Here is a 20,915-nt window from a genome sequence, read left to right on the forward strand (position 1 = left end):
TCTCCCTGCAGTTTTAATTGAATATCATGTTCTTCTTCACTTCCTGCCCTAAACAGGGCAACAGCTGCCGCTCACCCTCCTGAGCCGGCTGGCGGTACTTCAGTGGTGGGTGAAGTTATGCTGGGGTGGAAAGCAGGTGAAGCGTTTCAGGATAAAAGGACCCATCAGATTGGAAGATATTCACAACGGTATAAAAGGGATGCCCTGACTTTCAAATGACACCGTGTCGGGGACCAGGCTAAGAGGGAAACTCCTTGGGAGGGTGAGTATGGGAGTTGGAAGGACGGGACACTATGGAGGAAAAAAAAAGATGTGTGTGTAATTGGATGAAAACTTTCAGCAAAAAAATAAATAAAACCATGGAGCACTGTTATTGGTGAGAGGCCCAATATGCGACATGGCTGAACTGTCCTGGGTTCATGTTCTTTTCTTGAGAACAATGCTATAGGGTTTCAAGGGGATTAAGATTCACTTTGCCCCATTCCATCTGCTGCACAGTTTCTACGGCAGTGGTTCTAAAGCTTTCGGGTGCAGCAGAAGGACCTGGAACATTCGGTAAAAGTATTGGTTTCTAGCCCTCTCCTGAGAGACTGTGGCTCAAGAGAGTTTGTAATTGTCTTGTAGGGCACACTTAGGGGAAGGCAATCAACGGTCATCCAGCTTCAAGAACTTGTGCCCCTGACTCTCATATACATTTTGGAAAGGTCTTTTCCTTTGGAAGTCAGAGGAGGAGGCCTGCAGGGGAGTGGCTTGTGTCTACGGCTGCTTAAAAAAAAAAACAAAAAAAAAACCAATAACTCTACTCCGCGAATGTGAGGTTTGGGTAAGCATAGAGCAGCCTGCTGTCTTTGTTGTGGTCACCACCATGAAAGCATTTGCAGGAGCCTGTCTGCAGGTGGAGTGAGGCTCCTAATTACACTTCAAGGCACAAGGACCCGTGAGGAGAGGGGAATCTTGCCCTTGGAAATATGAGCGGTTTGGTCCAGGCCAGGAGGAAATTGAAAAACTTCCCAACCAAAACGTTTACTTCCCGAAGAGATAAAAAGAAGCTCAGGGTCATAAATCCAGGCCAACATCCAGGCCCCAGAGGTCAGACAGGAGGCCCAGAGGGGGATCAACACAACCCAGGGCAAGGAATGCAAGGCGAGAGTCCCCGGCCAGTAGGGAGCCCCAAACACACAGAGCCAGGGGCACAGCAGGCACCCAGCAGACAACCCTCAGAGGCCCAGGGCTCCGGGGGCTCAGGCCACTTATCTGTGGCCAGGCAGCAGGGCCTCGGAGAAGCCTCCAGCCCAGACCCCCTGTGCTAGCTGTCTGCCCTCTCTGTGTGTTGCAGAGTTACATTTTTTTCTGGAACCCTGCTTAGACCATGTTCACGGAAGAAAAAGCAAATAATCAGGGAAGACGGTGTAAAGAACTGGCAGCCTCTGTTTTCTCAGCCAAGAACCTGAGCAGAACCAGGCCAGCTGACCAGGTGCCCAGCTCCAATTCCCAGAGGGGGGCTGTCTGCCCAGCTGTGCCCTGTGCTTGGCAAATGGCAGCCATCGTTATTCTCAGGAACCTATGAAGGGCTCAGGAAATCATGAATTATGACTCCCACAGCAAGGACTGAATGATGACTCAGGACACCTTTTGCTGTTAACTTCCATATGCGGGCACTTCTCATTTTCAACAAGCAGAAACTCCTCCTCTGGGGACTGTTTCCCACGCTCCCGCTCATCTGAAAGTCTCAGTTACCCCAAAGTTATGAAAATACGCAGAAAGGTGTCAGAGCCAGGGAAATGTGGTCAGAGTAGAACACAGGCTGGTGGGGAGGAGGGCATTTCCAAGGGCAAAAGGTGGGCCCACTGGTATTAAAACTTCTCTATTTCCTGCATTTTAATTACTTCCTACAGCTAAAGTGTGAAGCAAATCATTGTCCTGTGACCTGAGGGGCAGGTGGAGAAGCTTTAAATGATTTAAACTTGAAACTTGTTCCCCTCCAAACAAAAATGGCATCGTAATATTAGCTAAGTTCTTTACCCTTTCTAGGTCTCAAATTTTTCTCCCCATAATGTAGCTTCCATTTCATCTGGTAAGCAAATCCTGAATTTTAACTGCCTCAGAAGGACCTTGAGCTCCGTGCTTGAAAGGCAACAAAAGCCGAGTGCAACATTAATGTATAATTATTTACAATAAAACCACAAACTCAATTTAAAAGCCAGTTGAAGTGTAAGGAGCAAACCACAAAGATATAGGTAAACATTTAAAGTGGAGACATCACGGTTCAACAAAGAATTGATTCTCTTCTAGAGCAGTCATCTCTAAAGCCCATCTCACATTTCTGAAATGTCGTTACAAATAAAACAGAAATCAGGACAAGAGGGGGTGGCAAGAGGCAGGATAAAGGCCAGTGATCTGGATTTGGCCAGCTTCCTGATGGTGGGCGTGTCATCCCGTCACTCTGGCCCTTGCTTTCATCTTGTTTTTTGTCTAAATTGCAGCCAGAAAACACATAAGCGTACCCTCTTAACCATTTGCTAGTGTACAGTATTGTTAACTATATGCTATGCACATTGTTGTATAACAAACAGAGCTCTAGAACGTTCATCCAGCATGACTGAAACCCTATACCCGTTGAATAGCTCCTGGTTCCCTGTGTCCCCAGCCTCTGGCAGCCACCATTTGACTTTCTGTTTCTATGAGTTTGATTACTTTAGACACTTCACAGAAGTGGAATCAGGCAATATTTGTCTTTTTTTGTGATTGGCTTATTTCATTTAACATAATGTCTTTAAGGTATGAACCTTGTTGTAGCATGTGCTAGGATTTCCTTCTTTTTAAAAACTGAATGATACTCCATTTTGTGTATATGCCCCATTTTCTTTATCCATTCATTCCATCGATGGCATTTAGGTTGCTTCCACATCTTGGCAATTATGAAGAATGCTACAATGAATATGGTTGTGCAAACGTCTCTTTGAGATCCTGTTTTCAGTTCTTTTGTAAAAATACTCAGAAGTAGGATTGCTGAATCATATGGTAATTCTATTTTTAATTTTTGAAGTAATCTCTATACTGTTTTCCATCATGCTGCACCATTTTACAATCCCACCAACAGTGTTTTGTCTTCAGGATTGCACTGGTGAAGCCTGTTTCTTCTCCTGTTACAATTGGAACAAGGGTTCCAATTACTCTACATCCTCATCAACATTTGTTTTTCTGTTTTTTTTTTTTTTTTATGGTGGCCATCCTAATGGGAGTGAGGTAATATCTCACTCTGGTTTTGCTTTGCATTTTCCTAATGATTAGTGATGTTGAGCATCTGTGAATATGCTGTTGGTCATTTGTTTATTTTCTTTAGATAAATGTCTGCTGAAGTCCTTTGATCATTTTTTAAATTGAGTTATTTGGTTTTTGTTATTGAGTTGTAGGAGTTCTCTATGTATCCATCATTGAGTATGATGTTAGCTGTGGGCTTTTCATATATGACTTTATGTTGAAGTAGTTTTCTTCTATTACTAGTGTGTTGAATGTTTTTATCATGAAAGTTGTTAAATTTTGTGAAATGTTTTTTCTGGATTAACTGAGATAATCATGTCATTTTTGTCCTCTGTTCTTTTGATGTGGTGTATTTTATTTATGAATTTTTTATGTTGAACTGTCCTTGCGTCCCACAGATAAATCCCACGTGATTATAAATGTATAATTCTTTACATGTGCTATTGTATGCCATTCTCTAGTATTTTCTTGTGAGTTTTTACATCAATATCCATGAGAGATACTGGCCTGTAGTTTTTTTTCTGGTAGTATCCTTGTCTGGCTTTGGTATTAGGGTAATGCTGGCCTCATAATATCAGTTTGGAAGTGTTCCCTCTTCTTCAATATTTTGGATGAGTTTGACAAGGATTCATGTTAATTCTTCTATGAATGTTTGGTAGAATTCTCCCATGAAGCCATCTTGTTTTGGGCTTTTCTTTGTTGGGAGATTTTTGATTACTGACTCAATCTCCTTACTAATTATAGGGCTGTTCAGATTTTCTACTTCCTCATGATTGAGTCTGGGTAGGTTAAAAGAATTTAATCTTATATAACTTGTTTCTAAGAATGTATCTGTTGTTTCTAGGTTATCTAATTTGCTGGTATATAAGTGTTAATAATAGCCTTTATAATCCTTTGTGTTTCTGTGGCATCAGTTGTACCTCCTCTTTCCCAATTTTAGTTATTTGTCATTGTGTTTAAAACGAGGTTGTTGAACTAGATGATTTCTAAGGTCTTTCTAGCTCTGAAATTCTTTGACACCTCAAAATAACATTTTAAAATGTATTATAAAATATTTAAGACATACAAAATGATATAAAGAAGAATACAATCAATACCCATCTAGCTTAAGAAATAGAAGTCATCAGTGCAGTAGATAACTTTCTGTGTATCCTTCCCCAAGTGTGCTCTCTGTTCCAGAAGAACTCACTGTTCTGAATTTTGTGTTTTTTATTCTCATACATATATTTATGCTTTTTATTATATATATGTGTGCTTGTGTGAGAGAAATATATGATATTTTGTCTACTTTTAAGCTTCATATTAGAAATAAAATATTGTATTTATTAGTCTACAAGTAGGCTGATTTTCTAACATTTTGTGAGCTTCATCCTTGTTGATGCACGTGGCACTTGTTCATTTCCCCTTGCTTTCCCCCCACCCCCGTTGTAACACTTAATTATATGAAGGTGCCGCAGTTTCAGTATGCATTGTTGATGAACACCAGGTTGTTTTCTTTGCTTTGTTTTAACAATCTTTCTCCAAATATCCATGTATATATCTCCTTGCGCGCTTGTGTGGGATTTGCTCTAATAGAAAACTACCTGGAGCATAGCGAATGCTCATTTGCACCTCGACTAAATAATACTAAATTTTTCTCTAAAGTAATTGAACCAATGTGTACTCCCACCAGCAGGGCATAAGATTTCCTGGTATTCAATATCCGCACCATCACTTAGTAGTATCAGACATGTAATGCCCATTCATACATTTTGGCATAAAATGGTAACCTATTGCAGTTTTCCCTATAATTTCCCTGATAGCCACTGTGATTGTTCATTTTGTCATATGTTTAGCAGCTATTTGTGCTTCCTCTTCTGTGAATGGCTTCCTCATTATTTTTTGCCTGCCTCTGATTTTTATCGTGGGTGGACTTATTTACGCTCTATCCCAGGAAAGACATAGATTGCCTGACCAGATCTCACCACTATGAACTGCATTCTTGAAAAATTTCTAACATAGCTCCCACTTGTGCCACAAGACTGTGTGGGCGAGGATCACCTTTCCTTAGTGCATTCAATGTACCCATGTTTCCTTCATACCAGCCAGTGCAGGTGGCATGAGTGTACATTCCAGGGCAATGTACTGTTCAAAAATGTGAGTCTCCCATCAGAGAGTTGAAATTCAGAGTTCTCACAGCAGTTGCTGTTAAGCTGATGTTGCTTCTATCCAGATGGCCATGTGTACCACCCGATATGGAGAGGCCTAAGCATGCACTGGAGGGAGGCCATGCCCACTAATCCTCCACATAAAGGGTCATGGAGTTATGGCTCATGCTCTAATACTTAGAATTTCCTGGGTTTTATGGAGAAATGTGCATTCCTGATATTTTTCGAAGTTGCAAAATGCTGATATTTATTTACAGACATGTCACAAGTGAAGCCAAAGGAAATATGCCCAAGATTGAATTTGAGATTTCTTTAACTACAACTTGGAGCAGAGTGTTCACTGAAGAAGATCAGCAATGAAGAGGCAAAAAGCCTATTGTGTTAATTCTTGCTTAATGTTTTAAATTAAAAACTAAGGAGTTTGTCCACAAGGGATACAAGAGGTACCTGTGTCTTTTGATACAAGCTCATACATACATGTTAAATTGCTAATAGAAGAGGTGCTTGTATGCCAGGATACAAGAGATGCTGGGTGTAGGATGAATGGACATCAGTTTGAAAATCTCTCTAGTCTTAATTTGTGTAAGTTGCCACTATTGTCACTGTAGATTGTTGTCCCAGCTAGTCAGATCGTGTTGGTTTACAAAGTGTAGTGCTAGGGTAGACTGGCATGTCCACAGTGGATGCATTCCCACTGGAAAAGATGAAACTCTTGTCAGATCCCAAAGGAAAAATGGGAATTGTGGCTTTGGAATTGAGATACAGTTCATACAATATCCAAGAGATAAAGGGGAAAGGTATTTTTCTCCAACCCAAGAAATACGTATGTATGTACACACACACACACATACATTCAGAAAAGTGTGTCTACCTGCATGCAGCCCTCATTCTGCTGATTTTAGTTTCTTCCACTTCTGCTTCTAAGTAGCAAAGAAAGCCAAAAATTAGAGGTTTGAAAAAAAATGGAAAAAGCAAAAACAAATTTTACCTATAAGGCCTGAAATCCACCCAAAAATGAATATGTTTACCAGCAGATTGTGAAGCAAACCAACACTGTGTCAATATATTCATCAATTAGTGCATTATTATTGAGTGCAAAGTGTGTCTATTCTGTATTGAGAGGCTCCTGTGGCTTCTCCAGTGCCTACTAGAACAGGTTTCCAGGAATATCCCACACTCGTATGGCTGTTCCAGTCTTCAACTGGCATCTTAGACACAGTCTGTAAAGGAAGCATAGTAAAAACCGGGGTAAGCAGAGAATAAATAGAAGACTATGGAAGGACCTGGGCAAAGGGAATCCTTGAAATATGTGACCCTTGACTCAATCAATCCATTTGCAAATGTTTATTTAAGGCCTAGTATATGCTGTCAACGTCATTGTCCTACGGGCGGTATAATAGTATCTTTCCCTCTGTACCTTAGTTTTCTCACCTGTAAATTGGAATAATAATAGTACCTACTCTGAAGTGTTATTGTGAGTATTAAGTGAAATAACATACTTTAAGCATGTAGAACAAACAGTGCCTGACATATGATCAATATGCAATCAATATTAAGGAAGGAGAAAAATCATAAGCACATAGAAACTGGAAAAAAATAAAGACATCAAAACAAGAGATGTCACAAGGCACTGTATTATTAATTGCCAAACAAATGCTTCTCACCCCTGAATGTCAAAACGTAGGGCACAGAGCTAAGAGAGAGCCAAAAGAGTTTGGTTTCTCACACTAGCCAAGCACCTGCCTATTGCACGTGTCTGAGAAGCTGCAAACGGGTCCCTCCAGAGACACCATGGATCATGATGGGCTCTTGGGAGAGGACCCAGAGCTGCCCCTAGCACAAGGTGGTGCAGTGTAGTGCTAGCGAGTGCTGCTGTGGTGCCAGACTGCCCATGTTTAAAACCTAGGACTGGCGCTTATTATTTGTAGGCTCTGGACAAGTTATTTAACTCCTCTGAGCCTCAGTTTCTTTCTCGGTAAAATTTGAAGGATGACATTGTCTATTTCATGGGTTTGCATGAGGATGAAATGAGATAGTGCAATATGTTCATAATAGAGTACCTGACATACATACATGTTAAATTGCTCATCTACATGGGATCCTAAACGAGCTGCTTCTTCCACATCTTTAAGGAAAGAAATTCCACAATCTGTCCCAGTGTTCAATGTACCCGTGTGTCAAAACTTCCTCCTATTAGGAAATCCTCTCTTTTTAAAAGTTTATATAATTTGAGAGGGCCCTTAGTGATTTTGATAACCCAACTTACCATACAGGTGAGGAGAAAAGGCTGGAAAGTTTAAGTGACTTGCCCAAAGTCATGCAGATGGTTAGTGGCAGAGCTAGGACTGGCTCCTGGTTCTCCTGAAAGCCAAGTCCATGCTCTTTCTACTAAGGTTGCCGGTATTATTTCCTGTTGCAGGCATCTCGTCTTATGCTCATCATGGTAGAGACTTTTTGTGCCATGTGATTCTGGACTCCTGGGCAGAACATTCCAAGCCCTCCATATTCCGGCCTTGATCTACCTGGGGGGCATCCAAGACACATGGGCTCTGAATGAATTGCAAAATAAAACAAAGGGTGACAAGTGCACCACAACATCAACTTTATTATGGATCCAGGCTAAATTGGAGAACACAACTTAGAATGAGAGCCAAATGGGCTGGTTACCTGACCCCCTAAATTAGGCAGAGTCACCTGCCGTCCTAGGCATATGGACTGGGGCACCGAGGAGCAGAGGCTTCCATGTGGCAGACGTTCCCAAGCCCAAGAGAAAGGAGGATAGGGCTGAGCAGAACATGCCCGTCTACTCTTTCCCAGTTTGCCAGGCAGAAGCCACTGCACCTCCTCAAGGGTGAAGAAAATAAAGGCAGGAAAGTCAGGAGTGTCAGTAGGAAAAATATCCTTTCTTAGAAACTAAAAGTGGGAAAAGATTTTCTTTTCTAGTTTTACCTCTTTCAGACCACACGCCCACCTTGCTCCCTACTCATTGGCCGTACAAATGACTGGTAACGCTTTGGCCTCACTCTATTTCTTTTGTGCTCAAATTATTCCTCTTGAACAGAGTGCCCTTGCCCTCTGGATGCCTGAGTGATTTTTTCTTTATACTCTAAGTTCTGGGGTGCATGTGCAGAACATGGAGGTTTGTCACATCGGTATACACGTACCATGGTGGTTTACTGAACCCATCAACCCGTCATCTACATTAGGTATTTCTCCTAATGCTATCCCTCCCCCAGCCCCCCACCCCCGACAGGCCCCCATGTGTGATGTTCCCCTCCCTGTGTCCATGTGTTCACGTTGTTCAGCTCCCACTTATGATTGAGAACATGATGCCTTGGTGTTAAATGCTTTCTGTCTAAGTCTGTTTGGGCTGCTGTTATAACAGAAACTTATTCCTCAAGGTTCTGAAGGCTGGGAAGTCCAAGATCAAGGTGGCTGCAGGGTTTGGTAAGAACCTGCTTTCTCATAGACTAGGTGGCAACTTCCCACTGCATGCTTACATGGGGGAAGGGTAAACAGGCCTCGTGGGCCTCTTTTATAAGTGCATTAATTCCATTCATGGGGTCTCTACCCCCATGACCTAGTCACAGCCCAAATGCCTACCTCTTAATACCATTACATAGGGATTCAGTTTCAACCTATAAGTTTTTGTTGAAAGATAAACATTTAGACCTAGTACTCTGTCATCTTTCAAGACTCAGTTCATGTGTCACCTTCTGTATGAAGCTCTTCCTTCCTCTCCTCATGTCCACCCCCAACACTTTATGGGGTGAGTTGGCAACCTTTTCTGTGTGTTTAGTATGGACTTTCCTCTTACCTCTTTTAGTCGTTTATTCCACTTAATTTTCTGAAGGCAGAGGCACATCTTACTTATCCTATGTTCAAGGCCTTACACAGAACTTTAAATGCAATAGGTCTTCAATAACTTTTTGATGAATAATGATGTTGAATGTTTTTCCTAGGCATACTATATGATATTAAGCCAAGTCCCTGCCTTGTTTTCAGAATAAAGAATCTCATTATTTCATTTATACATTAAGTACCAGTAGGTGCATGACACTGTCAGTTACTGCAAAGTACATAGCTTGTAGTCTTCCTTTCTAGAATCCTAAAATCTACTTGAAAAGGTATGCTCACAAGAAATAATTGAGTGTATGTACATAATTGATACAAATGCTTCTTTGCACCCATAAATCCCTTAAAATTTATGAAGCAAAATCTGCCCAATCTGCCATTCAATCCAATGACTACCCTGTGAGTCAGGGTGGACTCACTAGCCCCATTTGACAGATTAGGAAATTGGGCTTGAGAAGCCTTGGGTGATTTAGCCAAGCACACCCAGCTGTGAATGACAGAACTGGAGCTTGAATCCAGGCGTTTGGCTCCTAACCTAGTCTGGTTTTTCATAATTGGCAGCTAAATGAAAATAATTAAATGCAGGTGTTTGACTATGCAATGGAGGGAGAGTGACGTCTACATCTACTAGTGTCTCCATCACCTTTGGCTATACTGAGAGGTTCAGTGTGTGTGCTGGCTTCCCAATCCCAACACCCCCATGCTTTGTTCAAAATCTGCCTATAGATGAAGCCCAAGGTCTTTCTGCCAAGCTAATGGGGAAAGTTAGAGGGAGAGTAGAGGCTGAGAAAAGTATTACCTAAGGTGGAATGTTAGCTATCCAAGTGTACCTAGCAAACTAGAATTTGAAAGACATGCAAATGTAGGTATATAATTTCATGGTCTTTATGGATTCTTGCTATCCTAGCTCTGAAGCTTCAAGTCTGTTGGGGAATTTTTTGTATCAGAAATGTCTCTTGAAGACTGAGGGGAATGGTGGTGAAATGAGCAAAATTTGAGAGGGAATTAAGTCATTTTCTGGCCAAAAAACAGGATTATAATAAACAAGCCATGAGATGTAAATCATTCAGATCTGAGGGAGTACTGTCTGTTCCTGTCTAAACAAGTGACTGCAATTTCCCATTTTTCTTCAGCTTTCACTTAAAAATAATATAGTCCTTTCCAGTCGTCTGCCTGTCTTGTTATAGCACCTGTAATTTCCCTTCAAATACTTCAGTGTTGATTGTGTGATGTATATATGTGAATGCAAGTTAACTGTAGTCTACAGTAGTGAACACTGAAAGACCTTCATTCAGGAATGTAAGCCACAGAGGAAGAAATAGAAAATACTTCAGCTCTCTCAATTCTAAGCCTGTATCTGAAAGTTGTTTAATTAGCATAAAGAATGGTAAAACATTTTTTTGTTGGTGAAATAAGTGGTGTTCACTCTAAATGACTGGCTAGAAAATTTGTAAAGACACGTCCGTCCTGCATGAAAGGAGTATAAGAATCTGGTGAGCCCAGCAGCCTACTACCTTCAGATAGGTGCTCCAGGCCTGGGAGTTCATTTATTCTCTGTACCTCATGCATGGTGAAGGATGTGGGCACTGATTCTGCTGTCAGAATGTTTGATGCATATGCCTTAGTGTAAATTTTTCATGCACCAGACTTACCAGATTGCCTTAAATGACTGACAGTGGGACACTCTAAGATTACAGAATCAGCTTGCATTGTTTGGGGACCTGACTGCCGGTCAATGTTAGAATGGGGTAGAATAAGGTAGAATTGGGTCTGAAACTTGCTTTCCTTGTTACGACCAAGTAGCCAGGCTGTGGGGGAAGAAGATATACAGTTCCACCCACCTCTAATTGTTGGGTGCAACTGACATTTATCACTAGATTCCATCAACTGCTGATGGCCAAAGTGGCTTTAGTTCCTTTTGCAACAGTCCTTAACAATTCCTCCTGTTTTTAAACAAATTCTTGTATGTTTTTCACCTTCTTCCTTTCTTCCTCACCCCTAGCTCTGTCAAATGACACCCGATCAAAGGAGAGGGCATATGAATGTTTATTGAGCTTAATCTATGCCCTTTATATGCAATATTTAATTTCATCCTCATTTAAAATAAAATAGGTATGATTTAGTAAAAGTTGAATCTCAGAGAAGTTAAGAAACCACCCTAACATCACACAGCTAGTAGGTGATAAAGCTGAGATTCTAAAGCTTGGAATTCAGAACTCACATACGGTTTTTAGCAGACAACTCCACACACAATTTTGAAAAGGGCTAATAATTGTTGGCACTTTGTGCTCTTCTACCAGATGGGATGTTTTGACAAACTGAAGAATAACCATAATGGCCTATGATTACTTTTTCCTATCAAGTGCATTCTCTGCTGTAAACAGGGAGAACTCTTGCAGTCTGTAAATAGAGGTTTACTTTCTCTCTGCAATTGCTTTCCAGCCAACCTCGCCTATACTCAGACCATGATGGAGTAACAGTAAACGTGAGGAAGGTGATTAATGTGGTGTCAAGAAGCACCTGAGGTCCGTATGGATGTGTTTCATTTGATTTTTTTGAACCACTCTTGTCTCTAATGCCAAAGCATGGATGGCTCTCCTATTTCTACAAAGGCCCCCAGCCTGGCCTTTCATGATTTCTTTTCCCCTTGGAGGCTTCTTACCTGGAATTTGGCCTGATCTCACCTGGATCAAGAAGTATTGTTTATCAGAGGCTGTTTACTGCAGCCCTTGCAGACGACCCCAACCCCTACACAGGTTAGGCCCACCCATTAATTGCTTCAAGGAAACTTCTTTGGTGTCTGCCTTTTATCCTCTTATAGATGTTTCTATGAAAGAACATGTGTTGTTAGAAGTCCTGTTTGCTCAGTGTTCTCTGTCCCTAAGACTGGCCTTCAGGACACCTGCTGGAGCCCTCTGCATTCAGTTCTGGGTATCACAGACAGCAATACTGCTAAGCAAAGCTCAGGAGATCAGGCACATGAGGGCAGTTCAAGGACAGTAGGGACAGAGTCAAGACAGAGTTAGGCTTCCATTTTGAGAAAACATAACTATGTTCTGAAAATGTAATCATACTAATTAAAATATAAAAAAGGGAAAAAAGGAAGAGCACTACATTAAGATAGGCATTTCTGTGCAATAGAAATTTAATAGAAAGGTTCCGAAGTACTATCTTGGGTAAATTTAAAAAAAAAAAAGAAAGAAAAGAAAGAAAGGGAAAGTAATCCAGAACAAGAAGCCAAATCCTGGAGCAGGAGAGGCAGACTAGAGTTCAGCTTCTGAAGAGTAGTATGGAATTAAAATACATACCTAGAATTAAAGACAACAATATTAGGTAAACACTACATTAGTAATCATCAAAGAGAGAAATTGTGAATTGAAAGACAGTTCTAATGAATTTCACAGCTCAGAGAAATAAAGAGAGAAAGATAAAAGCGCTGTTAAGAAAACTGGAAGTTAGGCTGATGGTACTTGAACAAGAGATGGCTAAACATTTTTAAGAACTGAGCCAGGTGTGGTGGCACATGCCTATAGTCCCAGCTACTTGGGAAGCAGAGGCTGGAGGATCGCTTGGGCCCAGGAGTTCAAAGATGCAGTAACCTGTGAGTGTACCATGCACTCCAGCCTGGGCGACAGAGCAGGACTCCGTCTCTAAAACATAAAAATAAATTAAAAATTTAAAAAGGCTGGGCATGGTGGCTCATGCCTGTAATCCCAGCATTTTGGGAGGCTGAGGCGGGCAGATCACCTGAGGTCAGCAGTTCAAGACCAGCCTGGCCCACATGGTGAAACCCCATCTCTACTAAAAATATGGTAGCGTGAGCCTGTAATCCCAGCTACTCAGCAGGCTGAGACGAGAATCACTTGAACCCGGGAGGCAGAGGTTGCAGTGAGCCAAGAAGGTGCCACTGTGCTCCAGCCTGGGCAATAGAGCAAGACTCTGTCTCAAAAAAAAAAAATTAAATAAAAATTAAAAAAGAATTTTTAAGACTTCATGACTGAAGAACGTCATGAATTCTTAGAGTGGAAAGAAAGCACATGCTGTGTACAGAAGCAGGATTAAAAAGCAACAAAAAAACAGGATGACAACAAAACCCCTCAATATTTCACAGCAACGTTGAAGAACACTAAGGATAAGGAGAAAATCTCTTTTTTATTTTATTTTTTTAATTTAATTTTTTTTTTTTTTAGATGGAGTCTCGCTCTGTTGCCTAGGCTGGAGTGCAGTGGCTTGATCTCAGCTCACTGCAACCTCTGCCTTCCGGGTTCAAGCAATTCTCCTGTCTCAGCCTCCCGAGTAGCTGGGACTATAGGCACCCACCCCCACACCCAGCTAATTTTTGTATTTTTAGTAGAAATGGGGTTTCACCATATTGGTCAGGCTGGTCTTGAATTCCTGATTTCAGGTGATCCACCTGCCGTGGCCTCCCAAAGTGCTAGGATTACAGGCATGCGCCACCGCGCCCACCCAAGGAGAAAAATCTTAAACTGACTGTGTTGGGGTTTGCGAAGTGGGATAGGGACCGATCCTCAGATACCTGAAAAGCTGTGTCTTGGAAGAGGAGTTAGGGTGCTTCTGAGGACCTCAGAGGGTGATCCAGGAGTTAGGAGGAGAAGGCACAGGGAAGCAAATTTTAAGCAGCTTTCAGGAAGAACCTTCTAATATTACAAGGGCTTTCCAGAATGAACAGCCTGCCTTCTAATAAGGAAGTGAGTTCTCTGTCAATAAAAGATCTGTCTCTACAGAGTCCTCCATTCTAAAGAGCACTGGAGGGAAAGTAGGCAGGCTTGGGAGCAACTGGATGGCTGGAATCAGAGTGGTGGGACTTGGACAGCTTAAATGCTGTGGAAAATGGGCCACGAAGGATACAGGAAAATGGGGAGAAAAGAACAGTGTCCAGAGGGGAAATGTGATTTTACCTGTGTAATGATTTGTTTGGGTCTGTCCTCTTGCTTGTCATTTTTGAAATGAATTATAAATCTTTCCTCAAATTCTACTCTACAACCTTCCCTAGAGTCAGGCAGTCTTCATTGACCTGTTTCTTCTTCCACTTGACACTTTTAGCTGAGTTATTCACCATCTTGAAACTGGCTGGCCCCATTACCCTTTTCACAAGAAGTTAGATGGCTAACATAAAACTTACCCAAAACTTCTGTGTATGGAGGGGTCACTAGAGATGTCTATTTCTGAGTCTTTGTCCCTTAATTCCCCAATGTAGAAGACAGAAAAACTCACCTAAAATCATGACAACTCACATGGGTATAGTGTTTAATGTTTTACAAGGCTCTCTCATGTACACTAACCTCATTTAATTTTCACACACACACACACACACACACACACACACACCACACAAAAAAGGCAAAACAGTCATTATCATCTCCAGGAAATCAAGAACTGGGAAGGTTATGCAACTTGCCCAAGGACAAAAAGCAGCACTCAGCAGCAAATCCAATGCCTGAGGCTCTAAATCAAGAAAAGGTTCTAATGTCCCAAATTGCCTCTCTAGCTGATACACAGAAGGGATATTCCCATAGAAACGTGGTTAAAGGTAGTTGAAAGAATTAGTACCAACACCTAGTAGTTGAAAGAATTAGTACCAACACCTAGCACTAATCCCTGTCGTAGTATAGGCATGCAGTAAATGTTTATGGTTGAATTAGAATTGCAGTTCAGACTTCTTATGAGCTAAGTAGACTATCAGTGGGCTGGCCAGGGAAACCACCCAGTACTTTCCTCACCCCAGTGCTCACTCTGCTTGAGCTACTCTGGCTTCTTGCTGTTCTAGAACACACCAAGTTCCCTCTTGTACAATCCCAGCCCTGTCCGACACCTTATTCCCCTTTCCTATTTTATTCCCTTCTATGGCATTTAGCATTTAGGATCATCTGACATCTCATATATTTTACTTGCTTCTTTGTGTGTCTGTCTCCCCTGACCAGGATATAAGCTCCCTGAGGACGAGGGTTTGTATGTGCTTTGTTCCCTGCAGATTTCACAGCACATAGAATAGTGCAGAGCTTGCAGTAGTGCTCAAAATGTATTTGTTGAAGGAATGAATGAAGGAATTCATTTATAATGTTGTTTCTACAGACTTCTGGATTCAAACTAAAACACAAGCTGACTTTTGGAACACAGGTCAGTTCATAAATAGAGACTTGATGAATATTTTTTGAGCACTAATAATGAAATATAGAAACTATTTTTACTGCGTCATTTAAACCTAGTCTCACGTAAGGTCGAACTATGGGCCATCCACACCTTGAAACAGGTGCAGAGAAGGAGACTCACAGAGCCCAGCTAGTCAGCTTGAAGCTACGTGGGGACAGATTGAGTGGAAGTTGAGGCGGGGAGGTCTGGAACCCAAAAAGAGAAAAAGACATCCAGAGGGGGAAAATCAATCCATCAGCTGTGGATACTGAGAATCTACTTTGAAACTAGGACTGTGCTGGGCACGGCGGGCCAGAAAAAGTCTCTAATATGACTCCAAAGAGTTAAAAATTGGCGGTGTGGAGGGAATTGTCGGGGAGACACACAAGACACACACAAGAAGGTTTGAAGCACTAAACTGTATGTCACAATAAGAATTCCTGAAGGAAGAGGAGATTGGCTTTCTGGGGTTTTCAGAGAACGCTCTTTGGAGGAAGTGGTCTCTAGCCTTCAAAGGCAGGTGAGACTTCCTGCCCCAGCGGGGAAGGAGAGAAGAAGGGTGTATTCCACCCTGGGCCAGCAGAACTGGTGCTGCAGAGGCAAGGACCCGTGCTGCAGGCACAAAGCTCTGCACTAGCAAATCTAAAAATACCCGCCCTCTCTAGTTTTTTCTTTCCCTCTTGGTCTCTTACTTTTCTTCTCACCCACCTTCCTATTTTCTTCCTTCTCTGATGATCCTTTCTGGCAACCCTGGGACTCACTTGCTCATCTCTCCAGGGAATCTCTGACCAGCTGGAGGGGCCAAAACCTTGCAGGACTCCCCGCGGTTCAGGTACAGGTTGGCAGCAGCTCCCGAGGCCCCCACCCCCCTTGACTCAGTTCTTTCAAATGCCAATTAACAGGTGTCAGAAATGCTGGTCTGAGTAAGAGATCCATGTCTGCATAACAACCCGACTGTTTTGGCTCCCCACCCGTGAGCATAAATATCGTGGTGTTTGAGCCCTTGGGGCCTGTGGAGTTTACAAGTATGCTGTCAAGATCTCTTCATTGGGCTAGTGCTTGAAGTGCTGCCAAAAAGCGAGGGGACTCCTGTGCTTTTATGTGTTCCCAAGCACAGGCCGCCCTGGCTCCAGGAGGAGCCCTCTGGGGACCGAGTGTCGGTGTGAATCTCAAACAGCAAGCTGACATTCCGGTTGGGAGTGTGACAGTGCATGCCTGGGTGATGATGCCAGGGCGGCAGGTGACACGGGTCCACCACAGAGGGGGAGCGTAATTGGAGTGGCTTCTAGTTACATGTCCTCAGAGCTCTGAAGGATGGAATCAGGGTCGGGGGAACAGTTAGAAAATGATGTTACAAAATCCGGATGTCCTGATCAAATTGAGACCACTGAGATGGAGCATTCAGAGCACAGATGATACTAGTGTTCCCAAAAAAGGCATCCAACATGGGCTCATCTAGGACTAATGACATTGCAAGCCAGAGATACAGACCACTGTCAACCAGTGAAATACACCCGCACACATGTGTGCACGCACATGCACACACACACACACACACACACACGTGGGCATCCATGTGATGGGCCCTAGAAACCCAGAGGAACCCCGCTTTTAGGGCACTCCCCTCCCCCAGGCCTCACCACAGCCACTGAGGACCTGACTCTGGATAAACATCTGAAAACAGAGTGGCTGCCAGGGAGGAGAAAAAAGAGGAGAGGGTGGAATGGGATGGGGCGGGGCATGGCGACAGGAAGAGCTCAAAAGATTCTCAAGTTGGGTGACTACCAAGGTCGGCTTGTCTCAGAGGGCAGCAGGGCCACGGCCTGGCGGGCGGTGGGGCAGCAGGCGTTGGCTGGCTTCTGTCATGTGGGGCAGCATTTCTCTGCCTTCACCACCCCACCTCGGGCTCTGTTCAGAGGTCAGATCTAGGAGAGATTCTTGGACTGTTTGTCCAGTTGGTTCCACCCCAACGAGAACATATCAAAAGGCTGAGCACATTTGACCTCATCAGCTTTGGGGTCTGCACAGCAAGTTGGAAAAATCCCCAGTAAAAGGCCTCATGGGAGGACTACATCACCGTCTCCCTCAGGCCTAGACTGGTTATGCTTTGTAATAATTGTTCTAGAAACCTTGGTGGAAACGAGGCAAGCTTTCCGAATCTCCCCTTTTGCCATTTGTCATAGAAGTCCAGAATATTCTCGATTTTATATTTGTGGGGAGCAGCACCAGAAAGAGGCAGAGAAGTATACAGGATCGCGTACTTCTTTGGTGGCAAACCCCTGCCTCTTGGTCCCTATTACTCTTTCCATTAAATTCCTCCTTGTTCTCTTGGTCTTCTTTGTATCTATTAACTTATGGAGAAGATAACTTTCGATAATTAAATGTGTCCTCAGGAATATTTCCTCACCCCTGAGTTATATTAGAAACTCTGAGAATAGAGGAAGATGGCCTTTATTTCCTCGCTCCCTGGTCTGATTTAACTTTATGAGTCTCCATGCAGTGCCTACTCCGTGAGCTGCTTTCCTGATTTGAGGGGAAAATACAGTCCTCACAGACACTATCCTGAGAATCGCCCCACAAGCCTTTCCAGAATCCCAAAGATGACGTGGAGTCCTGCCCCTCAAATGTCAGGATTTGGAAGAAGTCGCCTGCCTCCGAGCAAAAGCCAGATGCCTGGAGAGGTGAAATAGGAAGCTCTCACAAGGATGAGATCAGATCTCTCTAAAAGAAATCTCGTTGGATGAAGACAGAAAACAAATAATTTCCCCCAACAGAGGAAAGCTATTTGTTTATCTGTTCCGTGGGGGCCAGAGGGCTTGGAGCTGTAAAGTCTGAAGGCAGTGTATGTTTTAGAAAGTTGTGGATGGGATCATTTTTATTGTACGGTGCATGGCCCTAAGATGGCCAAAGGGGAGTGTCAGAGCCTCGAATCTTTGCCCTTTTTTGGGAGGCCACTCTGGGCAGACATTTCGCTGATCATAATCACTTTTATATGTAACTGGACCTTAATTCATTTGGTAGTATGAGCTACGGAAGGGCGGCACAGATTAGAGAGCTATGTCTGTAACTGACGAAATCTGCGCCTGGCGTGCATTTGTGGGGAAATTAAAAATAAAATGAAGCTCATCTGAAAAATGCGTGGACTGGAATTAGCCGTCTCCTGACCAGTCACGCATGGAACTTGTCGGAGATGACCAGGACAGAAAAGTGAGACCTGGGCAGCACACTGGGCTGCGCCGGCCGCCAGGATCTGGGGAACCTGTCATAATTTATAATGGATTATCTTAGGAAATAGATGAGGACAGCTTGTGTTCAGGAGCCAGGAAAGACTACTTTAGTTTACAAAAAGGGGGGGTGCAGAAAACATGTCTCAAAAATGCATTGTTGTTTATTCTGCAAGATATTTAGTGTCTGGACTTGGATTGAATTAACTCATCAAATCCTCTGCTATGAACATGACATTTGGTGGCAGCTAACATCGCCACACCAAGTAAATGGCACCCCTTGCCTGTGCTGGTGTTGAGACTCATGTGTGCACCCCTCATTATAAGATACATATCCAAATGTATTGGAATTTTTATAGTTAACACTTTGAGTTTCAAAGACTGGGGCTTACACACACACACATACACACACACACATACTGGACAGTATCTTCCCATTTTCCCATTATGACTTCTCTTTGATTTTCTTCCAACATTGCCCTTGATGCCCACTTTGATTTCATCAGATGTCACTGTTCTGGACTAACTACTTTTGATTGCATATAAAGGAGAAAGGGAAGTAGCATGTATTGACTCTTCTCTGGTCGATGTGATAGTGTGTTACATAAGTATGTTGTTAACCTTCACTAAGACACATTGTGATACTGTCGTTCTGCTGATTTTACTGATGAGGCAACTGGGACATGGAGAGATTACAGAACTTGCCAAGGTCTACCATTCAGTAAGTGGCCTAGTCAGGCTTTGAACCAAGACCACTGGTGTTTCAAGCCTGGTCTGTGCACCCAGTCAAGGTGAAGCCAGATTCCTACTGTAACTGGGCAGGATCTGCAATATCAGAAGAATTTGGATTCAGCAGCAGGCTTTATTTCAAGACTTAACTCACCCAACCTAGTTCTCAAATCCAAGCTTCTTTTCCTGAAACAATTACAAAAAAAAAAAATACTATACTTCAAACTTTGAAAGATAATAGCAATTAAACAACTTAGTTTCCATTGTAAGTCTGATTTCTCTGCCTTAGTGGAAAGTCTAATGGGATATTTTACAAGGATGACAAAGACAGATAATGAAAGTCAAACCAGTACATAAAGCTTCCTTGAAAGCTTGGGAATTAAAGGCTTTGCATTGTTCTTTAATAACAGTCACCTTTTTACTGCATTGGGATAAAGGCACAAGCTCTGAAATATATTTTGCATTTCAGCCACACTCTGAGTGAACACAACCTCTAGCTTTTCATTCAGAGGAGGTGCATTTCAACTTCTGTAGAAAGAAAAACCAAGAGGTAGCTGTTTCTTCCAAAATGCTGGCAGTATGCAAACATTTAGTACACTGGAGATTAGATGCTAATCTGTGAGTTCATACCTGTGTTTTAGGGGAGGCTTCAGGCTTATAAGAAAGGGCAGACAAGAAGCCTCAGTGTAAAATATAGCCATGGCCTTCCTACATGAAATGCCTATACCCCGTGACAGTGGTCCTGGAGCATGTGTGTGTTAATGTGACTCACTGGGGAAAAGTTCAATGTGTTCCTCAACAATGCCTGGTCTGTGGAGTAGAGGAAGTAGGAGGCCATGTGCTGTTGAGAGATTTCTGAAACAACACGTCCCAAAGAACTTTTACCCCTGCCTGATGCATGAATTCTGCCATTGAGGTGAGAGGAAAAGGGGGTAGACATTTAACAGGCACCTACTATGTGCCAGGCACTGTGTTAGGCACAGTCTCAAATCTTTTTAATCCTCATCACAACCCTCTGAAGTATTATTCTCTTTTTAGAGATGAGGAAATTGAAGCTAAGACAGGTTAGGTTACTTGCCAAGCATTACATAACCAGAAGGCAGCCTGAGATTTAAATGCACATGTATTGGACTCCCAAATTGAACTCTTTGTCCCCTGTTAAAATGTGCCTGTCCCTGGGAAAGGTGGCACATGAAATCCTATCAGTCATTCACCCTGTAGTGTAATGAATTTATCCTATCCTTTCTGAGAAAGTTTCAATTAAGAAGCCTAAAGGTCTAGATTCCACAAAGGGGAAGAAAATACAGAAGGGAGAGGGTAATGATGATGAAAACATGTATCAGTCACTTCCCAGTCACTTCCCAGTTTTGCCTAGCCCTAAATACCTATGGCTGACTTGATAGAGCAGGCAAAAGGGGGAAAGGAAGATGTGAAGAACAAAGTCTTTCACTCTTGTTTTTGAAAAGATAGTTAAGAACAGAGATAGTGCTGTGTTCTAAGAGTGACAACGCTGAGAAGGAAGAAAGGGAATTACATGTAATTTAGCTCA

General features: G+C 42.6%; 1 long non-coding RNA gene across 1 annotated transcript in view; it reads right to left on the reverse strand.

Moving 5' to 3' along the window:
• Window positions 1–6,399: 6,399 nt before the first annotated feature.
• LOC129464913 (uncharacterized) overlaps window positions 6,400–20,915 on the reverse strand; it is a 152,906-nt gene continuing 138,390 nt past the window's right edge. The window contains exon 3 of the long non-coding RNA XR_008651802.1: window positions 6,400–6,628. This is a non-coding gene — a long non-coding RNA (uncharacterized lncRNA). The remainder of the gene's footprint in view (window positions 6,629–20,915) is intronic.

The sequence above is a fragment of the Symphalangus syndactylus genome, chromosome 16 (genome assembly GCF_028878055.3).
Source record: "Symphalangus syndactylus isolate Jambi chromosome 16, NHGRI_mSymSyn1-v2.1_pri, whole genome shotgun sequence".
Taxonomy (NCBI): Eukaryota; Metazoa; Chordata; class Mammalia; order Primates; family Hylobatidae; genus Symphalangus; species Symphalangus syndactylus.